This window comes from Anneissia japonica, unplaced genomic scaffold (assembly GCF_011630105.1).
Source record: "Anneissia japonica isolate Jap-2015-1 unplaced genomic scaffold, ASM1163010v1 scaffold288128_len588385_cov197, whole genome shotgun sequence".
Lineage (NCBI taxonomy): Eukaryota > Metazoa > Echinodermata > Crinoidea > Comatulida > Comatulidae > Anneissia > Anneissia japonica.
Genome location: NW_022731216.1, coordinates 357,302 through 368,702, shown reverse-complemented (window position 1 = coordinate 368,702; position 11,401 = coordinate 357,302). Strand labels below are relative to the sequence as shown.

The window sequence follows — 11,401 nt, the reverse complement described above, 5'->3', positions numbered from 1 at the left end:
TTATTAATATTCATGAGGCACGATAATTAGACGATCGCTTTCCCAGACGCGTTTGTAATACATGGTTTTCCCAGACGCGTTTCTGTCGTTGGGGATAATTTGTAGATCGCGCCTTATTGGTTTTATAATACGTCTTTATTAATTTTTCTATCTTGGTTTGTTTGTTTGCAGTTGACATACTTAATCAAGTTATTCCCCATTGTAATAGCATCTGTTATTAAAATTGTAATAGAGAGCCTAATTTCAGATGGCATTTAATATATTTTTAGTATCATTTAAGAGACCATAAAATGAACTAATTAGTATTTAAGCATTAAAAACAACTCATTAAATTGTAGCCTCCTTTTGAATTATTTGACGCTTCTGTCACTCAGATACTAATAGTAAAATTTAAACAATATAAACAATACCTAGGCCTATATAAAAATTATATTTTATGGTACTGTGTGATCAATGCCATATGTTACCATACACAAGGCAAGAAATAGCTTTTGTACCATGCAACTCAGGCCCGCAGCCAGGTCATTTCAAGGGGGGGGGGTTTCTCTGGGCGTGGGATCCACAGAAGCCCCCGAAGCCAGAGCAGTTTTTGTGTTTAATGGGTTTATATAATGTTATAAAAGCAGTTATGTTTTGAAAAAGATCTATGTAATAAAAGGTAATATAATAAAATTGGAAAATATTTTCTGAGAATTGGCATGTTTAAATCACACCGAAAGACAAAAAATAACCCTCATTGCATAATCAATATCAATATACTCAACACATTTATTATTATAAAACAAAACAAGCTATTATATAGGCTTATAAAGTAATTTACAAAGAATTATGTACTGTGCTTATTTATAATACTGTATATAAAACATTTAAGAAGTGTTGTCTTGTTTTAACTTAAATAATGAATCTTCCAGTAGGCCTATATAAACAAATAGAGTTGCCAAAATAAAGTAGGAGCTGAACTTCTTCTTGACTCTCATCTTGTACACTGAAAATAATAGTACTACTTTTACTACATGGCTAAAAAAGCACAAATATTGTCATTACTACAACTGACAGGGCCATCGTTCAATTAAGTCAGAGCCCAAAATATAGCATCATATTAAATACGTCATCTGACATCAGGGGAACCTAAACTTTAATTACAATTACCGGTATTTGTTTACTAGGCCTAATTCAAAATTATTGTTATAAGACTTTAACCTAATACATACTGATTAATAATCGCTGAGATTTGATGCTCATTTCAGAATTAATAATCGTTTTTAGTATCTTACTGAATATTTATTGTCTACCAAATGAAATATGAATTATATATGAATCTTTAGAAATACAATTTTTACAATATTAATCTTGTTTTTATATAGATAAATGTTCGATAAATACTATCTTTCATAAAACAAACAAAATTCAGCGCGTCTATTTTCATTCCAATCAATGGCGTTTGTAAACATGTGCATTGATGTCATCGTCGAATTCCAGGACTTTCGACTGCAAAGCTGGCAGTGGCCTGCCTGCCTAGTTCCCAGGCCAACCAATAATAATTAACAAAATGTATTATTTTTTTTAAATATAGGCCTATGGCGCATCCTGTATGCACTTCAACTTTTACAACAAAAGCCTAGGCCTAGTAGTACGTCCTACTGAACTCGATGTCGTCGAGGTATAATTCTGTCTCTAAATGCAGCGTGACCACAAGGGAAAATCAAAATTCAAGATTGGGTCTAAAAAATCCCAAGATTGCTTTTAAAAACCCAAGATTCACAAAATATTAGTATATACATACATAAACTTCATTTAAAAGTCCTTCATTTTAAAGTTTTTTCAATTAATTATATACTGTACACTTTTGTACTGTATAAGCCTTAACGAAGTGTCTGGATTTTCGAGACCAGAAACTCGTTCGCTTTGGGCCATACTATTAGAAGGCCTACTCTGTGCGTCCATGGAAAATCCTTTTTGGTGACTAAAACATGATATCCCTTCCTCTGGCATTGTATGTAAGGCCAAGAGTTTGAAGTTTGTGCGCAATTTCACACATTCCATATTAACAAAGTCAGTACTTCACCCACATTAGGCCTATGGCCTACAATTATGGAATAATCGATCTTTACAGAGTGTCTAATTGATCTGTCAATTTTATACCAGGGGCCTACAGTATTGCATAGGAGTATTTAACAATAAGAAAAATTGGGAAAACAGTTTCCTTTGAAATTTACTTTACGAGTGTGTATGAAACCGGGTCTATGGCAACTATAATTTGATACTACGTCTAGAAGTGTTAGAGATACTGACCCTATTATTAAAAACTGTTGAATTCTAAATGATTACAAGTTGACCAAGCATATGAATGAATCAGTCTAAAATGATATTCACAGATAGGCCTATTATACAGCTAACCGCTAAGGTTTGTTTTACATGTCTATTACACACCGTCACTCACAAATGTATGTAAAAATTGGTCGTAAAATTTTATAACAAGTTGGCCATTAAAATCTATTGTAAATATTTATTTAAATCCATACACCGACTTTGTTTCAAGTTGTTTGTTTTCAATATTATAGCTGTTTTTTTACGATGACAATGTTTTGAAATCGTACTGTATACTCCAAAATTTGTTTTATGGGCAAACAACAGAAGGCTCTGAATTTTTAGTTGACCAAGCGTGTTGCTGCATCATTATTGTTCAGTTACGATCACTGTTCAAGCAGAGAGCAGCAGGCTGATAATTTGTTTTTCCTACAGCTATTTAGATGTCGTTGGTAACTTTTTTTTTAAATTGTGAGTGTAAATATTTTCTAGTGTATATACTGTAGATAAGAATTGTAGATAAATGATGTACATAAAATCAATTGTCGATGGAGAACGTCATCTGATTAGTCCCATATTAATAGTACCGATATTTTTAATACTCCTCTTCCACGAATTATTTTATTGACATTGACTCATCTAATTCTTATATAATCACTTTAACATTTTAATCGAAATAGTTCAACATATCGTAAAAGTTTGAATACCCACCCAATTCGTTGGAGATCCTCAGTGTATGTTATGTTAATGAAACATGTCATACTGTACAACAAGGGAATGTGTATTACAAAATGCCAGTACATATTTTTTAGATTTTGACGCACTCCGTTCTGTTTTGTGTGTCTGCTGTCGAAAACAAACTTCCTAATTTTGTGACTCGCTATGTTGATTGAGATGGACCATGTTGATTTATTAATAATATGTTGTTTGGGATGGAAAAAAGGAGAGTAAATTTCCCAAAAATACTCCATCAGCAAATAGTTTAGTGTGCGCTATGGACAGTATGGCTATAAATTTACTAACCACACAATCCACAATCAGTAAGTCGCAAAACTTTAGCTGCATTTGGTGGATTAAGTCGCAAAACTTTATCTTCGTTTGGTGGCACCATTTACTCTAGGTAGATGGTGACCGGTTTCAATACCGGTTGGTACATTTCTTACAAAAATTCAGCCAAAGGCCAGTGAAAGTTTTTATCGATGTTTGTTTGCCATCCTTATGTGAGCTATCTCAAAGTCATGGTTTGCCGGAGTTGCATTCAATATAAATCTCTGAACTTTTGAAGCTGAGATATTCTATGAATGTAGGCTTGTATTGCAGGCTACAATTTAAAAACAGGTGACCAAATGATGAATTAGGTGCTAAATTTTTATTTAATGCTGGGTAAGTTAAAAACAGAAATTCCGTCCGAGTGGGACTCATTCAAAAATTTGAGGGGGTTCGCTAGAAAAGGAGGGTTCGCCCGAACTACAAAACCCCCCCTGGCTACAGCCTGCAACTAAAGCATAAAACAGACTCCCAGACAAAATTGAACACATTTTAATTAGTTACAGTTAATAACCTCTGAAAATTTTGAACAAAAACCAATGATGCCTTTATTTAAATGATTATTTTTTTATTATTAGTTTAAAAAATATATTTATTCCCTTACTTATAATTATGTGACAAGTACCTGTGATTTGCCCGTATATGGATGTGATATGATCATCGTCATGCCCATATAAAGATGCGATACAACATTAGACCCATATAAGGATATGGTATGACATCATCATATCCATATATGGTGTGGACAGAATTTAAGCTCACTTTTTTAATTTAATGTATGCATTGTTTAGGGTGAGAAGATGGAAGAAGGGTACAAAGTATTTTGTATTTTTTTTAGAGAATAAAGGGTAAAGTTTAATACAGCTTTATTTAGTGGGGAGGGATAACGTTTTAATTCTTCAGGGAAGGAAGAGGAGGAAAGAAAAGATTAATTGAAGTTCTTTGTGGTTGGATTGAAGTTTTGGTTGTTCTTATTTAATTTGATGTGTCTTGTAATCATTTGTAGTGAAGTTTTGTGTTCCGGACTCACCTTTGTTTTACAAAGTATGTCAGTGCTATAAAAGTGTAACTCCAAATTATTATTATTATTATTATTATTATTATTATTATTATCATTTAAGAAACAGTTTATTTCTATATTATACACATCAGTGAAGTTGCAATCAACACTATCCTGGGGGCCTCTTTTGTAAATTTTTGATCTACTTTGTAACAGACTACTTTGGGACTGACATTGTATTGCCTGTATTATATAGAACTAACTACTTGAAAAATTAATATCTTTAGATATGATATATCATATTGAGGTGTTGTCATATCTATGTGTAATTATTCACTGACTGTAGATAAGTGATGTTTCTGTGGAATTTTGGTGAGTTTCTCATCATTCATACATATCATTCATTCATTACTTATTCATATACAACTCCTTCTTATGTGTCCTAAGGTGCTAAAATGCAAACTGGAAATTCATTTCCAACGAGTCAAGGCTTGTTAACCTGTATCTCTTTAGAGATATGGATTTGGTTGCCCTAGGGGCTCCATTGGCCCAGTTAGGGGTCATTGTATTATTGCTATAATAAATAATTATGATAATATTAACAATTATTGATAGCGTGATAATGATAATGATGATTGTAATAATAATAATAATAATAATAAATGGTAAATTTTAAGTGTAATACAGTATTTTCATTTTGATAAGAGCATCTTCTTCCTGCTCACTGCTTAAGCTAATTCCTGAGAACTATAGCAGTAAAGAGTAGGAGACTTAATGATTGGAAATTTTGTTAATTTACCAGCCAATTTAATATTTTATTTCATACAGTATTACGTTTGGTGCAAACTGATAGATCCCGAACCAGCGTATGCGAAGCAACCATTCATAAGTATATGAAAGTAGAGCAATAAATACTATTTATGAATCTGATAAATGAAAGAGGATTTTGTGGATTTATATTAATAAATAGAACCAATTTGGGTATTAATGAAGAGAGATGACACCTGGTTTTTGCTAGAGGTTAGTGGGTTCTGATATTTTCCCCCTGAGGTAAACACAGCTATCTATTGGTCATTAATTATCATCAACATTTGTAAAGTGAAATGAGAATAAATGAATTCATGTCAGAAGTGTTGACTCAACAGGACACCATGATGAAATATAGTCAAAAAGAAAATGAATTGGATCATTAAGAAATAAAGGAATAATTAAACAGTTTAAAGAAATGTCTATGAGTAGACATGCCTAGGAAATGATAAATATTTTATTACAAGTACATTTTAAACATATTTTAGATGTATGTTCTTAATATGCTGAGCAATAAGTGCAATAACACGCTAGGTAGCGCGAAACATCATTCCTATTTAACCTCCTGAGGTAAGCACCATCGGAATATGTATTTTTTTGTATGGCTTTTATACATATTTTATCAGGTTTTTGACTCAAAGCTTAGAAATGACTGCATGTGTTAATCTTTAGCCCATTTCATTCTTTGGAAACACTTCTTGTCAATGTTTAATGTATCAAATCAAATTTGTAATAAATATATAAATAAACTAGTTTGTTTATAGAAAATTTTAAATGCAGATTGTATAAGTAAATATTGCATCCATTGTTCCCAAACTTATGAAATAATTTTTTTTTAAATATAATTTGCTTTACTTTTAGTAATGTGGTTTTTTTAAATTAAATTGCTCAATTTTGAAGTAACATAAAAATGATCATCTTGAACATAGAAATTAGTGTATTTAAAAAATTGTTTACCCATAATTTTTTATAGTGATAGAAACACTTTCAGTGACTGGAAGTGTTTTATTATTTTTATTAAATCATTATCAAATATAAAAATCGGGGTACACTTTTTTTTTATCTATAATTTCATTGCCCAAGTTAATAATTTGTATGTTACTTCAAAATGATCAAGTTAATTTCAAAATTATTAGTTTTTTTTTTTTATTTTCAGAGGAAAACATATCTTTAATGGGCTGGCAATCTTTTTAAAGATATTTTATTAATAGTCTGTAAACATGCAAAAATGTAATTTGTTTTGACATTTTAACATGTATTATTGGAATTTGGTTTCTTTTCTAATAAAATTTAAAAGAAGATGTTTGTGAAAAGAAAAACTATCCACAAATGGTTCATCACTGTCTCATCAATATTGTTTTCTATCAAGGTCTTACATCAGAGTTTAGTTTTAAAATTGTATATTATTGTTATTTTTTTTATAGTTTCTCTTCAATTTGCAAAAAGAATTATATCTAATTTCATAAAAAGGGGCATGAAAAAGAATTTTCAGTGCTATAACTTGAATATGAGTAGAGTGGTCAATGTGTTTTACCAGTATAATAAACAAAAATTTTAATCCTTTGTTTTCATATGTACTTTAACAAAAAATATCTGCATCAAGATTTAAATTGTAGTGGAGATAGGTATTTATGCAATATTATTTTTAAATTTATTTATTCTTTGTTTATTCTGTAAGCACTTTCAGTACTGATACACTGATTTTCAAAGTGGTACAGTTTAAACATAACAAAAATATATACAGTACAATATGAAGAATTGTTTAACAAAAAAGTAAAAAGAATGTAAATATATAAAAAAGAAAACACAAAATAAAAACCAAGCGAGAGAAGAGTCAATAAAATACATTTATGTAGTAATATTGTTTTGGAATGAATGTAACAACATATTTTGAAAGTTAATTTTTAATTCATTAGGAAGTTCATTCCACATTTTTGTTGCCCGGTAAGGAAAAGTCTATTTTCCTTGACTATTATTCCAAGTTGGGATGACTAGATTGTTATTTGTTTGGCTATGTGTTCCTTTAGTGTGGGTACTATTGTTGAAGATAAAATTTGACGTCAGATATTGAGGAGCATAACCTTTTAAACATTTGAAAATCATGTTAAGTAATTTTTCATCCCAACTGGCACTGAGTCTTCTCCAGCCAAGAGTACTTAAAATGTATTTAACAGAGGTCTTAATATCTACAGAAAGCAAAATTCTACCTAATCAAGTGTAGGTTTATTTTTATGTAGTCATTGGCTCAATATATACAGAATTGAAGGAAATTGTGTTGTGTTGAATTTTGACTTAAGTTTTAGGCAATAAATTGAAAACAGGAAAGAATTAATATAAAAGTTAATGGTACCGTATGTAGTGTTTATATGTGACTAAAGAAATGTTTGAAAAATTCAAAACGTAGTTACCCAAATGAACCCCCACAATAACGCTAAAAAAATTAAACAGAACTAATTTATCATTATGAGCCACATCCCACCAACTTGCCGTAAGGCCAGGCAACTTTGAAGTGTTCAGGTGTTCTAATGATATGGGCAATCTAATCACTCTATGATATGGGCAATGTATTATGTGCCTTACCAGAGAAAAATTGTAATTTTAAAATTGTATTGTATTTATAAGAGAGGAAAAAACTGTGTTATGCATAAAGCCTATACAAGGTAACTAGCCAGTTTAAGCAATAAGGAATATTTTTACTGGTAGCCACTCAATTTGGTTTTCTTTTTCAGAGAGAGATGGTAAGAGAGAGAAAAACCTATCAAAGCAAATTGCAGGGTTTGTTATACAAATTTGTATCACAACTACAATTTAAATCAATGCATCTAATAGTTAATTATTGTATATTAATTAATTTCAAAACTTACCTTTTCGTGTTTTAGTTATCCAATCTTTGAATCTTGTAAAGGTTAAGCATTATGCATCTCCAGCCACAATGACATAAAAAAATAAGAGTAGGATAGAAAAGCACAGATGGTCTTGTCCTCATCGACCCTTTCCTTAAAACCCCACAAGTTTGCTTATTTAATTACACAAGCGGAATTTCTTGCGTATTGTCTAGCAACTAGTCATGTACTGAGAGCAAATAGCAATTAATATCTCATTGGTCAACGAGTACGATATGAGAAGCACGCCGTGCATCGATACGTTGATTAATACAGCCAACCTCGTCAGCTCCTATTTGTGTACTGAGAGCTGGTGGAATTCAATAAAACTGTAGTAGCATGAAAGCACTTTCAAATGTCCTCACAATTTCTTTTTATTGCACTGAGACAGAGAGATGCATTCAGGACTGAGCATGCTCAGTAGGTTGTATTCTTGACGCAGACTACGGTATGTCATTCTGGGTTGAATAGAGGAGTCAAGTCAAGCGTGAAGTTTGAAACCTATCCCAGGGGCCCCTTTATTATGAATGTCATCATCATTGTTTAGTTATTTGTCCATTGATGTATTTGGCATTCAACTGTATTTATACACTGGAGCTTAAGACTTATTTTCACTCGTCTTCCAGTAAATAAATATTTGCTTTCCAATATTGAAACAAAATTAAACAATGTATCATCAATCTAATTCAAATTACATTGTGTTAACTATTATTTACAGTTAAGTGCTATATTCTTGTAGTTAAATTTAAATTTATTTTAAAGTTTAATATGTATTTTATGAAGGAAATAACCCAGATGGTAATGAAAGAAAAGATCTGGTATCTTGGCTACTTCCATATCATTGAGAAATTCTGTAGACATAATTAAAAAAAAAAATTAAAAATAGCTTGATTATAAAGCATTGCTTGAAGTCTGTTGAACTATAGATATAGAATAACTAATTTAAAATGGTAATACAAATACAATATTTCATTGCTTATTATTTTAATAGACATTCTATTTTATTTTAAAACTGTTTTTATTATTATAATTGATCTAATTTTATATATAAAATTCTATTCTATAATAGTGTAAAAAACAAAATTTTTCTCAAATTATGATGACAATGACAATGATAATGATGATAAATCATCATAATGATGATGAGGATTATGATGATCATGATCATTATCTTCATTATAATCTTGATCATGATGATAATGATCTTCCATAGCAATTGATAGTAATAATATAATAATATTTTTAAATATTTGAGCACATAATCCCAATTCAAGCAGCATTGAATGTGTCCTTGTTATTCTAATCCGGTTAAAATTATCTAATGATATATGGTTTTCCTTATTGTGTAAACAAAGATACAGTTGCCATTATATCTAGAATTATAATTGTGTTATTAGTATTATGTAGGCAGGCTCATATAAGAAATAGCATCATGCAGCAGACAAAAGGAAGTAGATGAAGAGACAGGCCCATCTGATCTGTGCTGTAAGGTTCTTAATTAAACTTTTGTTATTTTTTATATTGATGTCTAATTATATTACTGGTTATTAACAATGTCTATAATGATTTCAATATTAGATGTTATTTTCTTCTTATTTTTATTCCCTTTGTAGATGTGAAGTGCCTGGAGGCAGAAAGTTCACATAAAGTATATAAGTAATTTATTAAGCCTTATGGCCATGTTTTTCAGAACTTATCTGTTTTGAAAACATGTTGTGTCCTGAAAATGAAAAAAAAAATCATAAAAAATAATTTTGAAATTAACTTCCTCATGTTTGCAGTAACACACAAATTATTACCTTGAGCATATAAATTATTTAATTGTAAAAAAAAATACCAGTAGGTCCACTGATAAGTTTAAGATAACTTAGTATAAAACATACTCCAAATAAAGTAAAAACAAGTATTTTGATCTTTTATTAGATCATCATCAGGAATGAATAAAGATTCCAACATTACAAACATATTTTCCAAAAGTGTTACAGAAAATTAACCAATGAGAAACAGTCAATAATATAGCCAATAAGATTCAGAATTAAGTGTCGGTGATTAAGTAAAAAAAAATGTATACCAATTTTTATACTAGATAATGCTGAAATAATAAAAACACTTCCAGTTACTGGAAGTGTTTTTGTAAATCTTTTGCTGTAAAATAATGGGTAAACATTTTTTAAACACTAATTTTTTATGTTCAAGTTGATAATTTTTATGTTACTTCAAAATGTGAAAGTTAATTTCAAAAATAATTTTTGTTTTTTGTATTTTTCATGAGATAATACATTTTTAAAAGTAATGCTGTTTCTTCTTTTAATATTGTCATTACCATATCCCTAGTATTTTTTGTTATTGTAGAAGGGCCAGTGGTCTAAGAAATGTCCTACATCATGTGGTTTTAATTAAATTAACAAGTAAAATAGATACTTTAAAAATATTATGAATAGCTAAAGTAGGTGATGATAGTGGCATGCACAAAATATGTTTTTTTATAAAGAAACATACACAAAAATAATATTACTCTTTAACTTTAAGCAATAAGAATACAAACCATCAATATACAGGTTAAAGCAACAAAACAAGCCATTTAAATGTATTATTAATATTTGTACATGAAGAGGACCTGACCTCAGGTCGAAATATTCATGTTTTAATAAAATAGTGTTCTAAAGTCTACTCCGTTTCCTGTTTTTCTTTCTTATATATATATATATATATATACTCTTCACAAACCTGTCTATTAATATGTTAACAAATATACATCAGAATCTAACAGATATTTATCAAAATTTGGGATTTAAAGAGTTGTCTCTACTAATTAACACTTTGAAAATTGTGAATACATATTAATATGTCTGATGTAAAAGAGATGCCTACCAACGTATACTTGAAACTTTATTTTACATTAAATTGAAGAAGCCGATAAAACTTAAAATTTCATCCCTCTTCTCTGATCATGAGGATATGTGGAAGTGGTTTGGCGCAGCAAGAACTGTTTGGTTTCCCAACCTTGAGGTCAGGGTTTTAATCCTTCACTGTGCATTTCGCTTGCGTTATTGAGCAAGGCACTTTATCCGCATTGCTCTTTTCCACCAAGGAGTATAAATGGGTACCTGGTCAGGTTGCCTGCTACTGCCCCAATATGGCAGCAACACTTAAGCATGTTAACCCAATGACCAGGGAAATACAAGGCACTTTGTAACTTAAAGGAAAGGTGCTATATAAATACCAAATAATAAATAACAATAACAAATATGCTAGTGTTAATGATCCTAATTAGGCCATATGCCTAAATTTAGTATTGGGCCAAAGGAGATGCATAGCTGCAGGCCATCTTTTGGATGAGCTTTTCTGTACTCATTTT

General features: G+C 30.3%; 1 protein-coding gene across 1 annotated transcript in view; it reads right to left on the bottom strand.

The window, feature by feature from the left end:
• The window catches only part of LOC117115260 (irregular chiasm C-roughest protein-like), a 28,946-nt gene extending 20,570 nt beyond the window's left edge, over positions 1–8,376 (bottom strand). Inside the window, exon 1 of the mRNA XM_033258973.1 lies at positions 8,026–8,376. The gene's annotated coding sequence lies outside the window, so the exon portion shown is untranslated. The remainder of the gene's footprint in view (positions 1–8,025) is intronic.
• Positions 8,377–11,401: the final 3,025 nt, after the last annotated feature.